This window comes from Anastrepha ludens, chromosome 4 (assembly GCF_028408465.1).
Source record: "Anastrepha ludens isolate Willacy chromosome 4, idAnaLude1.1, whole genome shotgun sequence".
Lineage (NCBI taxonomy): Eukaryota > Metazoa > Arthropoda > Insecta > Diptera > Tephritidae > Anastrepha > Anastrepha ludens.
In genome coordinates this window covers 28,048,406-28,074,467 of record NC_071500.1, presented here as the reverse complement: position 1 = coordinate 28,074,467, position 26,062 = coordinate 28,048,406, and the positions used below count along the sequence as shown (strand labels likewise).

Genomic DNA, 26,062 nt, shown 5'->3' with positions numbered 1-26,062 from the left:
AGGCATACAATTTGGTATGAAATTTTACTATGCAATAAAAGTCAAAGTGAGATGCTGATGGGTGGTAATCAATCTGCAGCAATCAGTTGAGGATAGCTATGTTTAAACGCCCTTACCTTTATTTCGAACTGCACAAGCCTCCATATTTAAATATATTTTGGTTGGCTGGTTGGTCAGAGTGGTGATTCATGCAGACTCCAACTAGCGATTCTGCACCATTTTGTTGCCACATCCTCGTTACCAACTTGTCTACCAGTTATTCACGGCATGACTATATCCAGTCTGTGTGGTTTAAGAACCTTATTAGGTTGTTTACATCTAGGCCAGACAGTTGTTCGAGACCCTCGAACAGCGGTTTGCCCAGGGTTAACATTTTGTCCTTCCATAGGGCAGGGCATTCACAGAGGAAGTGGAAGATTGTTTCCTTTTCTCCGGTTATTTACAACTGTGACAGTGTGTGTTGTGAGGGATGTCCATTTTGGCTGCTTGTTCTCCGGCAGACCAAAAGCCAGTTATGACTTTCGTTAGTCTCCAAGCATCCCGTCGTTTCATGTTGAATAATGTTGACAATTATTTGAGGTTGTAGGTGGGCCATAACGTTTTGCTAATTTTGCATTTCCTTTGGTCTCTCCAATCCTCTACAATCCGCGTTTAGGAGGTATTTTAGGGAAATTGTACCCTTGACTGCACCTAATGGTGTGAATACCGATTCTGCAAGAACCCCGTTATTCATAAAAGATCCCCCTCTTGCTTACCTTCAATATTCCTTCTCGTTACCTTCAATATTCCAATGTACCGGGACCAGATTAAGGTAACATTATGATTTTCACTCAAGGTAGAAAGGCCATTCCTACTTTGTTCTACAACCATAGAGGTTATTGTAGCTGAATCCAGTGCCTGGATTGCAGCTTGGCTATCCGAAAAAAGAAATCTGCGATTAGTAGCCTACAAGCCTCCCCAACTGCCAGTACTTCCACCTGAAAGACACTGCAGGCATTAGGGAGCCGGACAGATTTTTAAATTTTAAGTCTATGAGCGTATATACCAGCTCCAACTCCACAATCCATTTTAGAGCCGTCTGTGTAGACTGTAGTGTCGGAGTTGTTTAGTGAGAATCCCTTATTCCATTCCTCCTTAGATGGAGAGAGAGTGGTAAAATTTCTCTTGAATGTTACCGTCGGGACGATGTAGTCAGTCCTCACCGAGGTTAACTGAGTTTGTCCCAATAGTAGACTGGCATGACCACAGGTCTTTTCTTTCCAGCGACCCGCTTCATTTAGCCTAAATGCACCCATGGTTGCCGTCTTCTTAATGTGTAGGTCCATTGGAATAACGTATGTCAGTGCGTTCAGAGCCTCCCTAGGACGTGATCTGTTCCGTTCTTACCCGTGCTTCGACGTTTAATTTCCAGCTAAGTTTGGAGTCCAAAATTACCCCTAAGTACATTGCACTGGGTAAAAGTGAGTTTGTCCGTTAATATTTGGTAGGGTAAAGATTGGTACCTTCTATCTGGCCGTAAATAGGGCATGAGTTCTGTTTTACGCGCATTTAAACTTAGGCCACAGCCCGTATCCCAAGAGTTAAGCTCACCTTACTCTCTTTGAATGATCCCACTGATCATATTGGGACACAGCCCCGATGCCATTAACACCACATCATTAGCGTACGCAACCACTTTTGCTCCACCTCCATTAAGTTTCAATAAGATTTTGCTAATCTCACGTAACCAGAGAAGTGGAGACAGTACTCCTCTCTGTAGAGTAGCCCTATGGACTCTCTTGGTTATGTTGATATTACCCATATTAGCTCTAATGATCCTGGTTTCTAGCATAGCACTGATATTGAAATTATTCAGAAACAATGCACTATGAAGACTCGCTTATTAATAAAAAAGTACCAATGCGCATATCGTGAAATAAATATAAAAAATGGAGGTTACTTCTGCGCATATAGAATCCGCGGCTATCTCGCATGAAACGCAATTTAGAAGTCCACTTGAGAGACCACTTTTTACGGCAGCTTAGATCTAATATGTTCGTAATTCTATAGTCTTGATCCGAGGCTTCACAGATCACCGTAGAAGATAACTCATACCGCGCAAAAATCAAAACTACTTAATTGTTTGTGGTAAACCTTTTTTTATTTTTCGATTTGGTCTCCTTTAAGGCCTATATATTTCGTCCAACGCTATTCTAGTTCTTTGATCCCTTCTGAATAAATGATTTTTCCACGTCGCAAAATAACCATTCGTTTCTGCAATCACCTCTTCGTTTGAATAAAATCTTGTTCCCGCAAGCCATTTCTTCCCATTTGTGGAACAAATAATAGTTCGACGGATTCGAGGGAACCAAGTCTGGAGTGAAATGAGTTGGAATTCTATAACAATTAATTGTGTAATCACAACTGCTGAGGCGTTTGTCGTCCATTTTTGAAAATCACTCCTTCCTTCATTCAAACGAATAAATAATAAAAAAAAACATTTTTTCTTTTGCTTGGCGGTGGGATTAATTTACAATTCATTGATTATTCATGCATTTCGCCTTATTCCTTAAATGGCGAGGACTAGGAAAATTTGTTACGGAATAAATTACTTGAATTAGCAAAAAATAAGTAGCGTTAGTTGCGCTTTATGCGCATCACTTTGAAGCATTTAGCCTCCCTCTCGATATTTCAGATATATGACCTGCAGATTATTGTTTAATTCCAAAACTAAAAGCGGGCTTCCGTGAAAAAAATATACTGACGATGATGAAATGAAGTCAGCCATTTCTGCTTTTTTTGAAGGTCTTTAAAACATTTTAATTTTATAGAATTTGATAATGCCATATTAAATTTATAGGATGATCGAAAAAGTAAGTAAATACTAGGCGCCTTCAATTCGCCACTTCTCTGCTCACTATCTCCGGACTCTGCTCACTTGACGAAAAATTTTCATATGAAAGCAACAACAAAGTTATCGAGTAAGATTCAGCGCAAACTTTTACAGCGATCCTTGTACCTAATAATAGCAAAATCATTAATCCTCAATATCTTCTGTAAATTCAAAATGTTCTGAAATGTGCACTGATGCATAAATATTGGGGTCATTATATGATTTTACAAACATTTGACACCAGGTAGTCCACACTATTCATCGCCAACAATCAAACTATTCATCATCCTCCCAACAAGGTGTTCTACGACTAACTTGGCGGGGTGTCAACAGCGTCGACTTAACTGTGGCAAAAATCAAATATGTAGTTTCAAAAGTTTTCAATGCTGCACTTATGCCTTTATGGCAAGCAAAGCACCAAATTACCGAAAACAAAGGAACAACATTCCGGCTTCTACCTCGTGCATAGAGGTGTAAGTGCATACAAGCATACATATACATACATACATACATATACATATGAATGCATGTATGCATGGACGTGAGTGCGTTGATGATTCATGCCTTGCGCGCACACACATATAAATGCCTACTGCGCTAATCGCTGAACTAACTGTGCATGGAGGTGCCATATTGCGCCGCATTGTATTTTCCCATACACTATATTATACTAGTGGAGCAGGAGCATAATAGCATTACCACACTCACAAAGGCGAGCCAATGTACACATCAGAGAAAGCACTGTGGCATGCTCTAAGACGTAATATACGCAATCGCATCATAAGGGCGCAGGGCATGCGTTGCATATACTTATATATATGTATTGTATGTATGGATTTGTATGCATGTGTGTATGTTGGTGGCAAGCTAGGCATGCCCACTGGTTGCATATGCACGGCTGGGCAATAGCCGTTTTCTTTGAAAGTGGTGTAAGTGTATTTTATTTTAAATGAAGGTATTTCAGGCCTTGCATTTGAATAATTTGAAAAATATGGATATGCGTTAATATATTAGTTATGTATTTTTTAAACATTAAAGTGATTTAAATTTATGATGCAATATTTTTTTTTAATTTGATTAACAAAAATGTTTACTTCCAATGACTTCAAAAGGACTGACACTACTTTCAAAGTCAGCAAAAAGTAATAAATCTTGCATTTACAAAATACTAACCGGGATCTTAATTGAAACAAAGCAATTTTAGTTTGTGTACTTCCTTTTAAATACTTCAAAAATAAAAAAAATTTAAAAAGAAAAAGTAATTTACTACTCACCTAAAATTATATATGTATATTCTTACTACAAATATAATATATTAGTTTGTCTAATATGTCTTAGTTTTATTTTTTTATTTTGGGCAAATGCTTTAAAAATAATTTATGGTCGATCTTTAGATCTTGGGCGATACTGCCACTACTAACATGGCGGTCAAATTCGGTTATTTCTGTGATTTTATCGACATTCTCAACATTTTCTTTACCATCAAAAATGCCTGAAAAGAATCGGCAATGCAAAAATTCCACTTATATAGCCGTTACATTCTCTTCTACTTCATAATTGGCGCGATAACCGCTTACGCGATTTTAGCCGAGTTTCATAAACCGTCATAACCGGCGCCAGTTGGACACACCAAATGAAATCAATTCCTTCTCTGCCTGATCTTTCCAACACTGAGGAGGCCTTCCTCTTGCTCTGCTACCACCACTACCAGCGTTTATATCTATTCGGACGACATGACCCAGCTAACGCAGTCGCTGGATCTTTATTGATTGTGCTATGTCTATGTTGGCGTAAAGCTCACACAGTTCATCGTTCCATCGCCCTCGATATTCGCCGTCGCCAACCTGCAAAGCCATGCCATAGAATGGGCCTACTTAGTCCAAAGTAGCACTTGTTGCCAAGAGAGAGTCTTCGTTAGATTTCAAGGCAGAAATTCTTGTTAGTGTTAGTGTTGTTAGGTAGTAGCATACGCCGATGACTTGGTCCTGATGGTATCGGGACCGATTCCCTCAGTCATGGCAGAGATTTTGGAAAGGTCACTGGCTATACTCGGTCACTAGGCTGCCACTCCGAGTCAACTCTGACAAAACGGAGCTGGTGCTATTTACCAGAAAATATAAACCTTCACCCTTTCCACTTTCCAAATTAAACAACCACTTTCTCCCGCTCTTCGGAAGTTAGGTATCTTGGAGTGATACTTGACTCCAAACTCCATTGGAAGCTATACATTGAAAATCGGGTAAAGAAGGCCAGTATAGCCTTCTACTCCTGCAAATCTACATTCGGTAAAAAGTCCCCAAGTCAAGCTGTGGCTCTAAAACGCAGTCATTTTGCCAATTTTAACGTATGGATGCATAATTGGTGGGAAGCTCTTCGGAAGAGCTATAATAACACTAAACTAGGAGGGTGCAAAGGACTGATTGCTTTGGCATCACCGGAGCATGTAAAACTTGCCCCAGTGCTGCCATGAATATCTTTTTGCACTAACCTCCCATCGACTTTTTCGTCATTACCATCGCAGCTCAAAATGGAATCAGGTTAAAGAAGATTGGCCTCTGGAGGCAATCTCTCAAGGGACATGGTAGCATTTTCGGACAGTTAACACCGTATTTCTCCGAACTTCGAACAGATCCCTCTATCCCAAACTAGAGTTTGAGGGTCGCACTAGGGCAATCTTTCCAAATAGGCAGGATTGGATCGAGGGGAAAATCTGCACCGAAGTTTGCACCTCTGTTTTCACTGACGGTTCCAAGATGGAATCGGGAGTCGGAGCAGGGGTTTTTTCCAAATCAGCCAATTTATCTATCTGCTTTAAACTGCCGAGCAGTAGTCTTTGCGATCCTGCAGGCATGCAAAATGCTTAGGGAACGCGGGAGCAAGGAAGATTTTAAAATTTCTCCGATAGTCAAGCCGCGATTAAAGCTCTGACTACGCCATGTTACAGAACGAAATTGCAGGATCTCCTTTCTTGTGGATTGGGCAGAGCACACTTAAATTCCACTCGGCAGTCATGCTTTCAACCGACTATCCAGCTTTTACAGTATCGGCACAACTTCAGCGGACAGGCTTGCACTTTCGCCTCTATCAAAGAAAAACTGTAAAATATAACGCGTTTTCTCTTTGTTAACTTTCACTGCTAAGAGCCTGTAACTCACAACTGAATGTAAGAAGAAAAACCCAGGTAAAGAATTTGTTTAGTGTGAAATGTCACTTTGACAGAGAAAATAATATTTCTTAATAATATTTTAACATTATTTCACTATGATCAAGTTTCTGGAAGTAGTCGCGAGGTATTGGGGGATATGCCTGTACATATTTTTAGAATGTGACCTGTATGGAATGATGATATAAACGTTTTATAAAAAGAACTATATTTCCATTGGGGGGATATGTTGTAGTAAACCAATCATGCCTGTACATATTTTTAGAATGTGACCTGTATGGAATGATGATATAAACGTTTTATAAAAAGAACTATATTTCCAAAGTTCTGTAAGAAGCAATTTTTTAAAATCCTCATTTTCACTCAATGTATTGTAGTTTTATAGAACATTTACGGGACCCTTACCCAACATATCTTCAACCCATTTACCTCCTCACCATTGATATTTTTTCGCCTCCATGGAATCGTATCTTGCAAAGTTTTGGTAGGAATAAAATCGGCTTGTTTCATTTCATGCAAAATAAATTTTTTATATTTTCGGCATATTTTATGATAATGAAATAGTCTTTAGGGGCATGCAATAAATCTTTTTTTTCATACACTACCCTCGATAGTTCCATAATCGGCTTTCAAATTTTGGTAGATAAGAGGGCCCCGAATATAAAAATTTATGGTCGATAATTTCTATGCCATTCTTGGGAGACTCAACAACTTTAAGCCACGTTGAAACCAATTTCAAATATTTCAAATATATTTTTTAGAGTACACATATCGTTGTAGGCTATTACGAGGGCGACTCAATATGTATTCGTATTAGAAATGAAGACAACATTTTTTCAAAATTTTTTTTTTATTATTTAACATTGTCCCCTTTTAGAAAGATACACTTCTCCAAACGCTGCGGTCATTTTTTCAACCCCTCTAAAAATAGGATTTCCGAACGATACTGCTCTTTTTTCACTTCCAGCGAAAATCACGAAATACGCCTCATTCGAATAGCTACCAAATCCACACTAACCTATCAATCAGTCTGAAATTTGTTTTGCCGTCGCTTGATAGATGGCAGCAGTCTATGCTAGCACCAACTTCCTTCAGGAAAGCCCCCAAAGTCATCAAACACGGGTACTTATTGAACCTGTGGGACTTTATATTCTAAAATAAGCGGCGAAACTCCGAAATTTCGGGAAACTAATAAAATTTGTTGTGTGATTTACAGTGTTGCCGCACACACAAAAATGCACTTACGAAATTATTTAGTACAAATTTGAACTAAATAGTAGTATGTCTTTGATGAAAGTAGACTCACACCATTCACAAAGTAATTATAAAGGGTGGTTAAGTTTCAAGGGCTGGTGTTGATTTTGAATAAAATACAAGTTTTTTCGGAAATTATTGTCATTTCTCTTTATTATGATAATATTGGTATGGCTCAATTACGTGTGGAGTACAATATCGGCAAAATGGTCGCCGCGGCCTCGGTGGCACACCTCCATACGATGATACAAATTTTCGATGATGCTGAGGTACAATTGAGGTTCTATGCCGTTAATGAGCCGAATTATCTCATTCTTTAGCTCTTGAATAGTTGCTGGCTTATCGACGTACACCTTTTCTTTCAAATAACCCCAAAGAAAGAAGTCCAACGGTGTCGTTGACGTTTAGGTGGGGTTCACATTCAATATCGGCCATTGAAATTTACCACGCTTTCTTTGTAACCTCATTACTTACGAGAATTTGTAATGACAAAAACAACGAATTTTTTTTTTAAATGTTTATAAATAAAAATTCCACAGTAAATTGTATTAGTTTTCATCATTAATTATTTATTTGTGAAAATGGACTTATATCACTTTCAAAGAAAACGGCCCATTTGTTAGTGCCAATGGAGTTTCTTGCCTTATTACATTTGTATTGGAATTTTCGTCATGCTGGCATTGCAGGCTTACCAGGCACGCATACATACCTACATACCTACATCTGTGCATACCAAGTGCTTCAAATAGTACGCCACGCTCAAGTGACATAGAGGAATATAAATACATACATATGTACGTAGAAGCTTGTACATATTTAACTGGAATGGCTGCAACTGGCTTGTTGATTTGTGAGCCCTTGCCGTATTCCTAATTGCGTGGGTTGCAACGCGCTATCTGCTCCTATCTGAAGTGTTGGAGACAATTGAAAGAAAAGTGTTGGTCCCTATTTCCTAGCTTTTCATACTGGTAATTTAATTAAATTAAAAAGTTGGTCTCACGAACGCAGCAGCCACTTCATAAGCTTTGAGCAGACGGAGTCACTTATGCCATGCGCGTAGGCGTTATTTGTCACACAAGCCACATACTAATATAATATAATATACCCCTCACACTTGTACGCATATTGTATAGGTATGTATGTGCACAGAGTCGCTAAAGACCGCATGCCGCATGCCACACGCCACATACGCTTAATTGCTTCCATTTTGCTAGCAAATGCTATGTAGTATTCGTGTTGACAGTTGGCGCATTTGTTGCAAGCAGTCAAAAGCTTCACAAAAGCACAGTTGCATTCATGTCTAAATAGATAAAAGTTGAGCAGTTTGTTAAATTAGTTGCAAAATTAGCACCTTTTATGGTATTTGTTGCAGATGCAGTTATGCGTAAGAAGATGAACAACTTTCATACATACATACATACGGGGAGATGAAAAGGAAATAAAAACACTGCTATCACTAATTCAAACTACTGTGAGCACTATTTTAAGGTTCGAATAATAATGAATATATTCATATGTATATGAAAAATTGGAAAAAATTCCCAGATTGATTAGAATACAGATTTAGCGAGCACTCACTTTAACTGGACCTCGGCCCGAACGAAAGATATTAAAATTTTAAGTAGAGAAATGCATGACCCATATTTTGAAATTGATTCTTTGGATCTTTAGAGTCGCAATCATCTCTATCTCTAGGCATCCTTGCTTGTTGGCACTTCTTTTAGAAGAAATGGAAAATTTCTAACTTGAAAGTCGGCTGGCCAATGCGCAAAATTTAAAAGCTGTTTAAGAGCGACTCCGGATCGCGAATGCTGACCGGACCGGACGGGTCACAGTTAGCGAATAGTGAAAGGCATTTAGACATGAGGAGTCCAGAACAGCGTTCAGCGGCTACGAGGTGAGAGTCTCAGAGAGGTTTTTGAGTTACACCGAACTCCTTATAAATCCTGAGTTCTTATGATTTTCCCAGCGTCATGCCGAGCGTTTTGGCGTATTTAATAACCGCTGACGCTAACAATATATGTTTTTTATGCATAGCTAGTCCCTACATCAGTCGGTAGGCTGATAACGAAAGCACAGTAACAGAGGATCTTTTAGTGAACCAAAGGTAGCATCCACGGACTTCGAGACAGTTTACTATGTGTTTAGTCATTAAGTGAGAGTAGTTCTTAGTAAGCTCCCGCAATAAAAACATCTATTGCTTTCCACTACTATGCTTTAGCCGAAAGAAGGTAAAAGCAATTAACTACGTGCATCACAACAAGGAAAACATGGCGATCGTACAACATGCAGATGATGAATGAAGCTCTGTTAAGAAGCTCTCTCTCAAATATCTCACGTATTACTGGAACCCTTACAGGTAATTGCAAGGTAGGGGATGATGCAGCCAAACTTAACCTTCCTTTCAATCCCATCTGCAGAAGCTGCCAGGCGGATCTCACCAAATGGATCTGATTAAAAATAAAACATTGAACAAAAACATCACGCGAGCATAGTGGTAGTATCAGAATTGTTCATTTTAAGTTTCTCTAATGGTATCGTTGGGGTATGACTATAGTTTCCCAGAAAACAGACAACCATTTGCTTTGAGAAGCTTCTCTCCTGAACCACTTTTGTTGCATTAAGCTCGTCGTAGAACCCCCTTACTGCCGATTGGTTTTTTGTCTCCGGCTCATATGCACACATCTCATTCGCCACCTGTTACGATGTCACAGACGTGCTTTGAACCACTGCGGTTGAATTTCTTCAACATCTTTTTACACCAATCGGCGCGAATACTTTTTTGTGTGATTCTCAAATTATTCGTCATACTACGAGAATAAATTTCCTTGACATCCAAATGTGCCTGCAATATTGAATGCTTGCTGGTCCCACCAATGCTCAAGAATGCTTCTATCTCGCGAAATGACGACGAACAGCATCGATTGCTTTTGACTCAACAACCGTGTTCGGACAGTCACGATATTCATCCTGCGCGAATGTATTCGTTGTACCAGCGTTTCACACGCCAACACCTAAAGTAAGATTATATTATTTTCTTGATTGTCGCGATAGCCGCTTAAGCGATTTTGGCCGAGTTTAACAAAACGCTCCAGTCGTTTCTTTCTCATACTAACAGGCACCAGTTGGGCACACCAAGTGAAGTCAAGCCCTTCCCCACCTGATCTTTACAACGCAGAGAAGGTCTTCCTCTTCCTCTGATACCACCAGTTGGTACCGCCTCGAATACTCTCATAGCTGGACGGTTTGTATCCATTCGGACGACATAACCGAGCCAGCGCAGGCGCTGGATCTTTATTCGCTGCACTATGTCTATGGCCTCGGTAAGCTCACACAGCTCATTGTTCGATCGCCTGCGATATTCGTGCCAAGCTCCAACGTGCGAAGCTCCAAAAATCTTCCGCAGAATATTTCTCTCACACCCTCCAAGCGATGCCCCATCGAATGTTGTCATCGTCCAATCTTTGCGCCATATTATAGAATGGGCTTACTTAGTCCAAGAGAGATTCTTCGTTGGATTCCAAGGCTGAAATTCGGTTGGTGTTAGTGCTGGTTCCTAAGTAAACGAAGTCTCTTAAAACTTCAAAATCATAACTGTCAACAATTAGTAGACGTGGGCGCCGATACGCGAGTTCACCGACTGTTTGTTTGATGATAGGAGATATTTCGTTTTGTCCTCGTTCACCACCAGACCCATTCGCTTTGCTTCTTTATGCCGTTTGGGAAAGGCAGAACTAACAGTGCGGTTGTTAAGGCCGATGATGTCAATATCATAGGTATACGTCAACAACATTGCGCTCTTATAAAAAAAGTGTCTAATCGATAAAGTTCTGCGACTCGCATGATCTTTTTCAGCATCAAAGAGTCAAACGATAGTGAGCCACCTGTCTGACACCCCGTTTGGCATCAAAGTCCTTCCCAATTCTCGTGGCGCTGCTGGTATTGAGTAACGTCATTTTGCATAGCCGTATTAGTTTTGCGTGGATATCAAATTCAGGCATCGCGACATGGAGACAAGTCTTTTTCGTACTGTCGAAACTAGTTTTGAAATCGACAAAAAGGTGGCGTGTGTCGATTCTCCTTTCGTAGGTTTTTTGCAAGACTTGGCGTTGTGAATATCTGCTCGATTGTAGATTTTCCGGGTCTAAAGCCACACTCTTAAGGTCCAAGTAGAAGTAAGTTGATCAGGCATAATAAATTATTGCACGAAAATTTTCACGGGTTAATCCCATTTTTTGGACGAAATGAATTTTCGAAGTCACTTAAAAAAACGGAATGAAACTCATAAATGAGAACGTTATAAGTTTATGCTAAAAAATATATTACAAAACATTTCGATTTCATTACACGTATTGTTGCAAAGGCACAAAATGTAAAAGGGAATCCCTTGTATAAAATTTTTTTCGCGGGCTGCATATATCAAATGGTAGGTGATTAAACAAGCTTTAATACAAAAACATTTTTAGCTGGTGTTTCGGACCCATTTAACTGCGATTTAATGTTATTTATGTGCTACTTCCTTGTTCATGTCTGTATACACATAATATACATACATACGTACATATATGTATTACAAATGTAATTTTCGCTCTTCACGATGAGCACACTTGCTCATTTTAAAACACTTTTATTGCCACCCTGGTCCCATATTTTGTGGCTACTTTTGCTTTTAAATTTTCGAATGCACTTTTCACTCTTCCCCTGAACTACTTTCATTTTTTCACGATTTATTCGTATGTGTGTGCATTCTTTTTTCATAATATAAAATAATAAAATTACCATAATCGCATGAAGTTTTCATATTTATTTATGTGCATTAAAAGCATGCCAACAGACAAGTGAAAAAATAGAACAGGCGGAATAAAAAAAAAAAAGAAAATTTTATGAAGAGAAGTGCACTATGCAGCAATTTAAATATTCTGGTAAAATGAGTAGTGTACAAAATGTGTACACAGACACAGACACGTTCAACCATGTGTGTGTGTGTGTGTGTGCAAAAGTGCACGGAAGAGTGTGCAATAAAAAATAAATAAATTTTACAAGTGCCAACAAAAATAAGGCCAAGGGTCCGTACGAAAGAGGCCACTTTATTCATTCCAGCCACTGGTCATTGAGTCACAACCAACTGACCAGTGTAGCATCGAAATAGCCATCGGCAGTCATCAGTATATCAACGGATGTTAGTGAACGGCAGACGTCAGTTGCTATCACTGCTGTGGTTATGTGCATTCCAGTCTGCCTGCCAGCCTGCCTGCCTGTTTGCCAGCCTGCCTGCATTTAACAGCGCCCACTTCCCATATTTACAATTTCGTTCTAGATTTTTTTATATGTAGTCTAAATGCACTTTACTTTGCAATTCCTCATAATGTGAAAACGCTTATTTACCATGTTTTTTTTATTACTGTTTCCTGCGTTGCTGCTGAATCTTCCAAGATTGCCCTCGATTGTATACTAACTGCAACATTTCTATACATTTCTGTACATTTCTACTTCACCTACATTTAAAATCGGACCACGTCTTGTTTGTTCAGCAGCATTTGCGTGGCAGGAAGGAAATAAAATGAATGATTTTTAAATATTCTTGTTCATTTTAGCCAGTTATTTTTTTAATTTTTTATTTCGTTTCAATTTCTCTTTGCACTTACACGAGGGTCGCTTGAAAAGTGTGCGCAAAAACAAAACTTGAGCAGAACGCCATTTGGAAAACATTACCGTGCAAAGGAATGCAAAGAAGATGACATCGCTTGTCGAAGCATTGATGCTCATGGAACTTGCCGGATTCTTCTTGAAAATCAGTACCATGACAAAATGCTGTTAAATCTGATGTAAGACAAGGCTGCATTTTATCACCATTCGATTTCAATAATGTATTGGACACTGTATGGCCTCAGTCAACTAAGGAAAAGAGAGGCATTCCATGGGGCTTAAATGAAAGGCTCGATGACGCTGATAACATCTTATTTTTAAGCAGCATCATTGCAGACATGAAAAGGAAACTCGAATTGGTGGTTAATTTTGCAACGAAAGTGGGACTGCGAATAAACGTTAAAGCAAAGCTCTCCGAATGTAACGAATTAACACCAAATGTAACGAGCACTTTTTCATCCAAAATAAGTCGTTGGAATATGTAGACCGTTACCGTTGTTACTTCGGCTCTTGACAAATGTGGCATCTCTTCAGTAGATGTCGTTAATCGACTTGCAAAAGCTAGACAAGCTTTCGGCGCTTCAGGCCCAGTGTGAAAGTCACGCGTCATTTCCCGCCATACAAAACTAAAAATCTCTGAATGGAAAATCAACACTGTTGTATAGATGCGAAACGTGGAACGCAGCACCAAAGGACATACAGAAAATACAAGTGTTTGTCAATAAGTGCCTTCGAGAAATCATCAAAATCTTATAGCTCCATACACTAAAAAAACACTCTCTATGGAACTTGACACTACTGGAACAGATTAATACAGAAATCGTAGAATGCGGATTGGCCATACTTTACGCACACCAGCCGACAAAATCGCTAGACGTGCCATTACATGGAACCCATAAGGCAGCAGACACAGAGGAAGGCCAGCTCATACCTGGAGAAGACAGCTGGATATCGAAGTCGTGCAAACGACGTAAAGGGTTTTTCAATTGGCGCGGGTTGATTTTGGCGCCCTGTGGCAGCCATTTTGTTTTGGTGACATCTGTCAAATCTTTTGTTTATTATTCAGTTATTTACATCAAATCATCATGGCAAGTTACACGATTGAACAGCACGTTCAAATGATAAAACTTTATTATCAAAATGAGTGTTCATTAACGCAAACGTTGCGCGCACTGCGCCCATTTTTCGGTAGACGTGGTGGCCCTTCCAATTTCTTATGGCCCATATTGAACCATATGGACCTAGACGACTTGTGGTTCCAGCAGAACGGCGCTACGTGCCACACAGCAAACTCCATTTTATTTCAACTTCTACCCGCCCTTATTGAAAAACCCTATAGGTGCGAATCTCGGTGAAAGACCAAAAATGAATGGTTCTTCTAATAGCGGCTGTCCCTCGGCAAGCAATGGCAAATATCCAAGTGTATTTCTGCCATAGAAAAAAAAGCTCCTCATAAAAAATATTTGCCGTTCGGAGTCGACTTGAAACTGTGGGTCCCACAAAACGCACACCAGAACTAAGAGGAGGAGCTCGGCCAAACACACAAAAAGCATGTTTGCACCAGTTATACAGGGTGGCTGATGAATTTTGCTACATTAAGAAACTCAAATAACTTTTTTTTTAGTGTATGGAATTCATTTATTTTTTTTTTCAAGTTGAAGGTCATTAAATTTTATTAAATGTAGCTTAACTAGTTTTAAAAATAATTGAATTTAAATGCCCCCCATGCTCGTTGACACAAGTGCGGCATCTTAGTAAAAAGTTGTTCATTGCTGCTTTGAGAGTTGCGACAGGAATAGCCGCAATTGTTGCCCGAATGGATTGTTTAAGTTCATCCAAATTTGTTGGCTTTGTTTTATAAACTTCTTGTTTACATAAACCCCACAAGAAAAAGTCAGGTGCAGTAAGGTCAGGCGACCTGGGGGGCCAACGAAATTCGGAGTTTCTTGAAATCAGTTTATTGGGAAATTTTCGTCGCAACTCTGTCATAACAGTCTGGGCTATGTGAGACGTTGCCCCATCTTGTTGAAACCACACAGAGTTGAAAGGAATTCTCTTTCGGCGTAGTTCTGGATAGAAAAATTCTTTCAGCATTTTCAAATAACGGTCTCCAGTAACCGTACCGGTGTGACCATTTTCTTCAAAAAAATAAGGCCCGACAATACAGCGTGAAGAAACCGCACACCACACTGTCACGCGAAGAGGATGCAATTCCGTCTCGTGGAGTATCTGTGGGTTAGAAGTACTCCATATTCGACAATTTTGTTTGTTCACATTGCCGTTTAAATCGAAATGGGCCTCATCAGACATGAAAAGGCAGTTTAACATGTTTTGGTCTTCTTCCACCATTTGCAGAATCTTCTGGCAAAATTCCAAGCGAATCGGCAAGTCTGCTGCATTCAGTTTGTTAACCATTTGAATTTTGTAGGGAAATAAATCTAAATCTTTGTGCATTATTGTTTGCAAAGACTGTCGGCTGACACCAAGTTGAGCAGATAAGCTTCTTGTTGAAACCCTTGGATTGCTTTGTATAGCTGCAGCTACAGCAGCGATCGTTTCCTCCGTCCGAACTGGTGGGTTTCGATGATAAGGCCTTCTTGCGACTGTTCCTTGCTCAGCAAAATTATTCACCAGTCTCATTATGGTCCATCTGCGGGGGATCGCCACCAAACATCCGCCTGTACTCTCTCTGTACCAAAACTACGGACTCCAGTGCGTGATAGCGGCGGACTATCCAAATTCTTGTTTGCGTGTCCCAGTTATCCATTTTAATAAATTTTAAAGATCAATCTGCAAATTAAAACAAAAATGGAACAGATAACTTAAAAAGAAAAAAAGTTATATATATAACCTTTTTATTTTTCGATTTAGTCTCCTTTTAAGCTTATACACTTCGTTCAACGCTATTCTAGTTCGTTGGTCCCTTCCGAGTAATAAGGATTGTCTAAGTCTGGAAAATAGCCCTTCGTCACATTTCGTTTGAACAAAATCGTTTTTCCGCTATTCATTTCTTCGAATCGGGGACCAAATAGTAGTCAGAGTGATCTGAGGAAACCAAGTCTGGTGTTTAGGGGAGTGGGAAACGCGTTGGAATTCTACTCGCATTAATTTTACGACCACAACTGGAAAAGCACTCAAGTTTTTGATTCAAACGAATACCAAACACAAAGAAATACTTCTACCGATCTGACTGAAATTTGGTGCGCGTTCTTCAAAGAGATGCTACTAACTAAAGATAACCTCGATACGCGCCAGTAGTGATACTTCTCTCTCTTTGCGCGGACTTTTCAAACGACCCTTGTACGTATATGTATCTATATGCTGGCATTTACTCGTATTTGCTCATGCACCTATTTCTCGAAACAGAACTTCATTCAAATTACTCTGGAATCAATTCAAATGGAATGTTACATTTTATACTCTTTAAATTATTAAATTTTCTTCCATGCACAAGTTGAGCCTTCGACTGGCTGCTACGCTGCAAAATGTTGCATGTTTTCTTATGATTTTATTTAGTTTTATTAATGGTATTCATAAATGGTATTCGTAAATGGATGTTTACTTTAGAGTATCATTACCTACACAGTCTCCCAATATTTCGGCCAATTTTAGCAGAAATGCTAAATCACAGAAACAAAAACAATAAAACAACACAAACCAGTTGACTTAGAGCATCTGCTGGCGGTTGTCCCTTAAGCCTTTTGATCAAGGTTGTATATTATTTTATTTAAGTCCTAATTTTTCATTGTCAGTTACCACTCGCTCGCTCATCCAACAACACAACACCACACTTTGCTGGGTTCCCCCCAGCCACTCTAGAGTGGAGGGAAATGAAAGAGCGGATAAGAGTGCAAGGATAAGGTCTGAGCTGCAGAGGACATAAGCATTCCCATACACGAGTCGTACAATGCGATTGACCTGAGTAAGACTACCAACTGTAGGATCTCTAAAGCACTCTGGCCAAAACTGAATCTTTAAAGGTCAAAATGTCTGCTTGGATTCAACAGATCAACAACCAGCGTCCTCACAGGGGTTATAACGGGTCACTGCACTATTGGCACCCTAGCCAGTAAAATGGGTGTACCTCACAATGACTTCTGCAGGAGCTGTGGAGCTGAAGAAGAACCTGAGTCGGTACAACACTTCCTCCACGTTTTTTTTGTTTGTTCAAAATTAGCTTTACTCATGAATGTAAAATCCATACGGAACATTTCAATACCACTTTTGTAGAACGATTATCTTTTGCCTCAAAACTGGCCTCAGTTTCAACGATAGTCAATAACCTCTTCATTCGAGCAAAATTTCTTACCGGCGAGCATTTTTGTAGGTCTACGAACAGCCAGTAGCCGCTGTGAGCCAAATCCGGCACATGCGCTGAGTGTGGAGCAAATCGAAGTTCAATTCAAGTAGTTTTATCCTTGCGTGGATCGACTTGTGACACGGTGCATTGTCTTGTTTTTTAGTCTACAACGAACCAACCACTTTTAACAGAGCTCTGTCATAGTGAAATGCTAATGCAATATAAAGCTAAAACGTTCTTTTGATGTCTTTACGATGTCAGCTAACTCACGCAACTTCACTTTTCGATCATTCAAAAGAATTTTGTGGATTTTTTTGATGTTTTCTGATGTTGCCGATTCATTACGGCGTCCACTGCGTTACGCATCATCGGTGCCTCTACGACCACGTGTGAAGTGAGCAAACCATCGGTTTATTGTTGTTTCTGATGCAGATAAGGAGAGGAGTGCTCATAACACTTTTCAAGCCATTGATTTGCTCGAAAGGTATTTCTCCCCAACAAGAAGCAGTGTAAAATTAGAACACAAATTTGATTCATAGGTCCTTATTATGAGCAACATTCGATCTTCGACTGTGAATTTCGATCGCTCGACGCATTTACAATAGATAATTTTTTCTCAGCTGATACAGCAAATCAAAATAAAAGAAAAAGCGGTTGTATTGAAATTCTATGTTAACAACATTTTTAAAAGTTAAAAAAGTATTTTTGACGTGATAACGTCTTATAATTCGATTTAACAGGCTGCACGCACGAAAAAATGTGTCGTTACCTTGCTCATTAGTGTTACCTTGCTCTTTAGTGTTACCTTGCTCATATGTAGTTACCTTGCTCATTAGTGTTACCTTGCTCTTTAGTGTTACCTTGCTCTTTAGTGTTACCTTGCTCATTAGTGTTACCTTGCTCTTTAGTGTTACCTTGCTCATTAGTGTTACCTTGCTCATTAGTGTTACCTTGCTCATATGTAGTTACCTTGCTCATTGCATTGAATGAACTGCAAATTCTTTCACCATTCGAAAGCTACATCCTCCACGAGTAACATGGATTATATTTTATTTTGGAAATAGGGCTCGAGATATAGGTCAAAACGTGGACCCGGGTAACCTTCGGATGTGTATGTACAATATGGGTATCAAATGGAAGCTGTTGGTGAATGCTTTAGTCCAGAGTACTTTTCATGCCGCTCCGTGACTAGGGTCTCGAGATAGAGACCAAAACGTGGACCCTAGAATGTGTTTGTACAATATGGATATCAAATTGAAGCTGTTGGTGAATGCTTTAGTACAGAGTATTTTTCATGCCGCTCCGTGACTGGGGTCTCGAGATATAGGTCAAAACGTGGACCCGGGTAACCTTTGGCTGTGTATGTACAATATGGGTATCAAATGAAAGCTGTTGATAAGTGCTTTAATACGGGGTAATTTTCATACCTATTGATGATTAGGGTCTGGAAATATATGCCAAAACGTGGACCCGCCGTGTCTTTGCACCGAATTAAACCAAACTTACACACATTGTTAAGGAGGTATTGAAGATGGTTTCCGTATAGTTTGGATACCTATTGGTAGACAGGGTCTCGAGATATAGGTCAAAACGTGGACCCGGGTAACCTTCGGATGTGTATGTACAATATGGGTATCAAATGGAAGCTGTTGGTGAATGCTTTAGTTCAGAGTATTTCCATCCGCTCCGTGACTAGGGTCTCGAGATAGAGACCAAAACGTGGACCCTAGAATGTGTTTGTACAATATGGATATCAAATGAAAGCTGTTGATAAGTGCTTTAATACGGGGTAATTTTCATACCTATTGATGACTAGGGTCTCGAAATATATGCCAAAACGTGGACCCGCCGTGTCCTTGAACCGAATTAAACCAAACTTACACACATTGTTAAGGAGGTATTGAAGATGGTTTCCGTATAGTTTGGATACCTATTGGTAGACAGGGTCTCGAGATATAGGTCAAAACGTGGACCCGGGTAACCTTCGGATGTGTATGTACAATATGGGTATCAAATGGAAGCTGTTGGTGAATGCTTTAGTTCAGAGTATTTCCATCCGCTCCGTGACTAGGGTCTCGAGATAGAGACCAAAACGTGGACCCTAGAATGTGTTTGTACAATATGGATATCAAATGAAAGCTGTTGATAAGTGCTTTAATACGGGGTAATTTTCATACCTATTGATGACTAGGGTCTCGAAATATATGCCAAAACGTGGACCCGCCGTGTCCTTGAACCGAATTAAACCAAACTTACACACATTGTTAAGGAGGTATTGAAGATGGTTTCCGTATAGTTTGGATACCTATTGGTAGACAGGGTCTCGAGATATAGGTCAAAACGTGGACCCGGGTAACCTTCGGATGTGTTTGTACAATATGGATATCAAATTGAAGCTGTTGGTGAATGCTTTAGTACAGAGTATTTTTCATGCCGCTCCGTGACTGGGGTCTCGAGATATAGGTCAAAACGTGGACCCGGGTAACCTTTGGCTGTGTATGTACAATATGGGTATCAAATGAAAGCTGTTGATAAGTGCTTTAATACGGGGTAATTTTCATACCTATTGATGACTAGGGTCTCGAAATATATGCCAAAACGTGGACCCGCCGTGTCTTTGAACCGAATTAAACCAAGCTTACACACATTGTTAAGTAGGTATTGAAGATGATTTCCGTATAGTTTGAATACCTATTGGTAGATAGGGTCTCAAGATATAGGTCAAAACGTGGACCCGGGTAACCTTCGGACGTGTATGTACAATATGGGTATCAAATGAAAGCTGTTGGTGAATGCTTTAGTACAGAGTATTTTTCATGCCGCTGCGTGACTGGGGTCTCGCGATATAGGTCAAAACGTGGACCTGGGTAACCTTTGGTTGTGTATGTACAATATGGGTATCAAATGAAAGCTGTTGATAAGTGCTTTAATACGGGGTAATTTGTTATGTTATGTTATGTTATGTTATGTTATGTTATGTTATGTTATGTTATGTTATGTTATGTTATGTTATGTTATGTTATGTTATGTTATGTTATGTTATGTTATGTTATGTTATGTTATGTTATGTTATGTTATGTTATGTTATGTTGTGTTATGTTGTGTTATGTTGTGTTATGTTATGTTATGTTATGTTATGTTATGTTATGTTATGTTATGTTATGTTATGTTATGTTATGTTATGTTATGTTATGTTATGTTATGTTATGTTATGTTATGTTATGTTAAAGTATATTATGTTATGTTAATGTTAACTCATTCTCTATATCCATACAAAATATCTATCAAACAAATAAAATTAAAATTTTCTTTTGAAAAATGCAACCATTCAATCAGTATTTTCTTATGACGTTATCACGTTAAACTATCGTCAGTAAACCGGCTTTACAGACAACCTCTTTTTTTTTGTGAAAATGAGTACAACGGAGTTGTGGTTCGACGATTCATCTCAATGTGAATAATGTAAATTTTAGGTTTGTGATCATACAACCGATAACAATGTCAGCCTTGAAATCCAACGTAGAATCTCTCTTGCCAACAAGTGCTACTTTGGACTAAGTAGGCAATTGAGCAGTAAAGTCCTCTCTCCACGAACAAAACTAACACTCTACAAGACTCTCATCATGCCCGTCCTAACGTATGGCGCAGAAGCTTGGACGATGACAACATCCGATGAAGCGACGCTTGGAGTGTTCGAGAGAAAGATTCTGCGTAAGATTTTTGGACCTTTGCACATTGGCAATGGCGAATATCGTAGACGATGGAACGATGAGCTGTATGAGCTTTACGACGACATAGACATAGCGCAGCGAATAAAGATCCAGCGGCTTCGTTGGCTGGGTCATGTCGTCCGAATGGATACAAACGCTCCGGCTTTGAAAGTATTCGATGCGGTACCAGCTGGTGGTAGCAGAGGAAGAGGGCGGCCACCTCTGCGTTGGAAAGATCAGGTGGAGAAGGACTTTGCTTCACTTGGTGTGTCCAATTGGCGCCGGTTAGCACGAGAGAGAAACGACTGGCGCGCTTTGTTAATCTCGGCCAAAATCGCGTAAGCGGTTATCGCGCCAATTAAGAAGAAGAAGATCATACAATGAAAATAACTTATATAAATGCGAAAAAGCCAGGAGCTACTCATGATTCTATCGCTTTCAACATGTCGCCATTGAAAGCGCATTTACAAGAGCAACATCTCAATGGCCGTCGCAATACTTGGCTCCTCGGTATGTAATATTCACCAATTGAATTTCCGTTTTTAATAATTTTTGTCTGTCTCAGGTGATGCTGGATAGGTCCGGGACTTTTCAATCCATGTGTTATGGCTCGATGTTGTGAGACATCGTGAAATATGGCTGGCGGAAAATGGGCAAAACATTTTACTTCACCTAATATAATGTTGAGGTCCTAGAACATAGGTGGAGTGCACACTACCGTCAACCGCATCGATATTCTAAGTAGTTTTCTTGAACTTTCTTCAAAAAATTTGTGACCACATTAATATTTGGTTGGTGCATTAAATTTTTTATGTAAATTTTAAATATTTCCAAACATATTCAAGCGCAAAGTATCAATTAGTATCCAAATGAATGTGATTTAAGTTGAAACCAGCCGGTGGCCTACCCTTTCCATAGTTTTCGTACAACTAAAGTCCATTACCACACGTACCATTATTTCCACGTTCACAATTTTTCCAACCCTCAAAAAATAGTTCCCAAAAAAACGTTTTGATGTAACCTTTCGCTTAGTTATTTTGTTGATAGAAAAGTGTTTTATGCAAAAACAAATTCAATTAAAATGAAAAGGTTTGCCTAGCCGAAATTGCATAAGAACAACATGCAGCACTAACACAGTTACACGGACAGCAATAACTGGAAAACAAGCACAGCTTACCATAACTGCATTGTTGAAAATTTGTTAGAATTTGAATTTAGAAATTTTAATTTACAGTTTGAATTCGTAATCCTTAGAAATCCTACACTTGCCAATATAACTGTTATTTCTTGCATAGATTGGCGAGAACGTACCTGCATGGGAATTTTAGGAAGAGAAAATGTAATTACAAGTAAGGAAGGCTAAATTCACAATCCGAAATTTATTTACCTGCACACATTTTATTAAAATTTAATTTGGGCGGGCTAATTTTTGGAATCAAACTCACATTCAGGGGGAGGTGCGGTTTTTTTATTTATTTATTTTTTTTTTTTTTTGGGAGGTCACCATTTTTACCAATTTTGAGTTATTTTGGGTAATCATACATCCGTTATATGAGCAAAATTATAATATCCTTGAACGCAGAAGGCGGGAGTATTAAAAAAAAAACAGCAAAAAATTTCAAATTTTGTTCAAAATGGATCTTTATAAGCACAGTACATGCTTCCAGTGTAAAATTGTAGTCAGAAGTCAGAATCCACTTATTATTCGGATATTCGCATATATGAACTGACAGAGGGATGGAGATAAAATTTTCTTTTGTAAGGAAGTTGGGGTAGTTGTTTCTTTATTTTGTAAACTTTTTAAACTTAATGGAAATCGTGCCATAGCCGAACGGTTTGGTGCGTGACTACCATTCGGGGGTGCGCAGATTCGAATCTCCATGCACGAAACACCAAAGTGAAAGAAAAAGAATTTTTTCTAAAACCGGTGACATCTCGGCCGGCAATGGCGAACTTACGCGTGTATTTTTGCCATGAAAAAACTGCTCATAAAAAATATCAGCCGTTCGAAGTCGGCTTAAAACTTTATGTCCCTCCTTTACAGCAACATCAAGACGCACGCCACAAATAGGAGCAGGAGCTCAGCGAAACACACAAAATTCGGTTGTTATCGTTCGAGGTTTTACGGTTATCTCTACTTAAGTTTTGAGATAGATGAATAAAAATAATGATTCTACTAAAATATATATAAACTTTGCTGTTCTTATCTATGTTTGAGCCAATTTTCAACATTTATTTGCTCCTGTCAACAGAAGTTCTCCTTGATTATACTTTTTCTTAACAAACATGTTCCGATCTCACGATATGTCTTGAAGATCGTCTTCAATATCAGTTCACGTACATTATCACTTTTGATGACCGATTTTGGGCAACCTTCACGAAGTTCACCTGAAGTACGAAGTGCCAAGCCAGCGAAATATTATGCCTCGAGATGGTATTTCATCAACAAAAATCAAAACGAGCTGATCAACTCATTAGCTGCTTTCGATTCGCCAACCACCTAGCGATCAGTGAATAAAACAAAAAATTTAACTTTAATCCTGCACTGCATAATTTTTCGTTTCAGTGAATTATTATGTAAATCCAATGATTTTCAAAGAACTCGCCTGAGAGTATGCGAAATATATAATATTTAAAAAAATATCCTTGGTATAATTGGAAGCACTGGCATAAGTATATCGCTTGTGAGCTAAGCGACTAAAAATAAACTCCCTTGAATATCGCAAAACTGTAGTTGCTTTCAGCTACAAATTTTTCGCATAGAAATAGTAAATCGAAAGCAGCTACGGTTGTCGGTTTAATACACATTGAAAGTGAAATACTGTTGTATGTAATGGTTTAAGGGGGATTCTACTGTAAAAATCAAATTTTCATGGATTTTGTTTTCATACTTGTATTAATTTAATTAGTAAAAAAAAGTTTAGGGTTACATAAACACAGGTCTTGAGATACAAAAAAATTTTTTAAATTTATTTTCATTTCAAAATGGCAGCTGTTCAGCCGCTCCCCCGAAACGCCTTTTGAAATCTGCCCACACTGTCGCGCATTTAAAAAAAATCTGAAATGAAAAAAACCAATTTTTCTTTATTATATATCATTATTTTTAGTTGTTAAGTCTATTACTTGCAAAAAAAAAAATTTTTTTGTAAAATTTTTCAAGTTTTTTAAAAAATCGACATTTTTTTGTTGTCATTTTGTTATTAAAAAAGGGGTTATAAATAATAAATTTTTTCCCACCATAGCTTTAAAAACTATTAAATATTATTAAAAATATACTATCAAAGTTTGAGCTTGATATGTTAATTTTTCACGGAGCTGTGATGTGGGCAATTTTGAAAACGTGGTTTCGAGAAAAACACGCTTAAACAAGCGCATTATCAAGCGCATATGACCGTAAACCGCTCGAGCGCTCAGTTTATACCTGCTTTGCTAAAACTTTTATAACTTGAAAACTATTCAAGATTTCTTTTTAAGATTTTCATGGAACATTCTGGAGTTGTTTCTGAGTATGTTTCAACAAAAAGTAAAAAATCGATTTTTTTTAAGTTTTACAGTAGAGGCCCCCCTTAAGACTTTTTGAAGGTTAAGACTTGGCAACCACATCGCACATAGAACAGCGAAAATGGGTTCCACGAAATGGGTGGTGGGATTGCTGGCAATGTAAGACACTCTTTGATGTTATTTGAAATGCATCCAAAGCGCGAAGGTCAGCTTGGCTGTCTGATAGAATGCAGTTATCTTTCGATGATATTCTGTTTACCTCTAGCTATTTTAAGGCTTCATGAATAGTGTTTATTTTTCCTTGAAAAGCACCAAAGTGATACGGTAGTTTAAAGGATTCACTGATAAAAAGCTCTTCGCAATTTAACCTAGATCCTACACTGGCATTCATTTTAGATGCGTCCTTGTAGAGCTTTGCGAGTGGGCTGGGTGATGAATCTTCTTCAAGCCATTCCAGTCTAGAAGGATTTTCACTGAAATATTCCTTTCGAAGCAGAGAATAGCAGGATCATAATCACAATCGCTGGGTATACCCATATAGGAGTCTAATATGGTTGAATCTTCATGTGTGACAGTTTTTCATTGTGAGGTCGCGCTGAGCCTTTAAGCGGAACAGGCCGCTGAATATTTACAGAAGTGATCAAAAATGTTAAATGAAATAAAAAAATAATTAAATTTGTCGAATTCTTACACAAACTCGTTTTAATATGATTTTTTTTCTAAAATGAACTTTATTCTTAATATATAAGAAAATACTTGGAATTATTGTAAAAAAACACAAAAAGTCCAAACATGTTAATATGTGGTGCGGTATGCTTTTCAATCCGTTAGGTCAAGTATAAAAATATCTGCAACATTTCTTCAGAATTACATGCATCGTAAAAATAAACGCATTTATAAATAATAATAATTTGTGTAACTGAAAATATTTTTATCTTTTGCAAGGAAAGAAATCCTTTTGCACGAAATCCAACTCAGAATAACGAAATACGATACGAATTCTAGGAATAACTTACATCAAATTTGTTTCCCCAAACAGTAAAAAATTGTAAATGCCTTCCTATGCCTATGTATGTATAGGTACATAAAAACATACATACCTATGTACAATATATGGCTGAAAAAAGTGCATTCAATGCGTTGCTTTTTCATTGATATTATTTTTTTATTCCTGCAGTTTTTGTACATTTGCCGAAAGTCAGCAGTTTTCATAAACGTTATCTGTTTTTAAGCCATTAGCCACACTACTTTTTTGTTTCATTGCAGATCATTTGTAGAAAAATTTCAAGAATTCGGCGGCTTATTTGTAATTCAAATCAAACAATACCCAGCGATAAGCGAGTTTAAAGCGTGCAGAAAAGTGAATGTCGCTACATTCATTTAAATTCAAGTGAATTAGTTCCTGAGCCTAAAGTTTTTTGCTTTCGAAAAAGTGCAAATGTCCTCCATAAGCGGAGCATGAAACACTCACCCGGCAGGGATGGTTGCTAAATATGATAACCTCAGCACAGTGTTCAGAGAACATTTTCATGGATCGTTCGAAGTTGCACCGAGATACCGCTAGAATAATTTTCTACGTTAAATTCTACACTTTTACAAGTTAAAATTAAGTAATT

General features: G+C 38.5%; 1 protein-coding gene across 1 annotated transcript in view; it reads left to right on the top strand.

Annotated features, from left to right (window-relative positions):
* LOC128861358 (serine-rich adhesin for platelets) overlaps positions 1-26,062 on the top strand; it is a 114,130-nt gene that overhangs the window by 4,368 nt on the left and 83,700 nt on the right. The window lies entirely within an intron of this gene.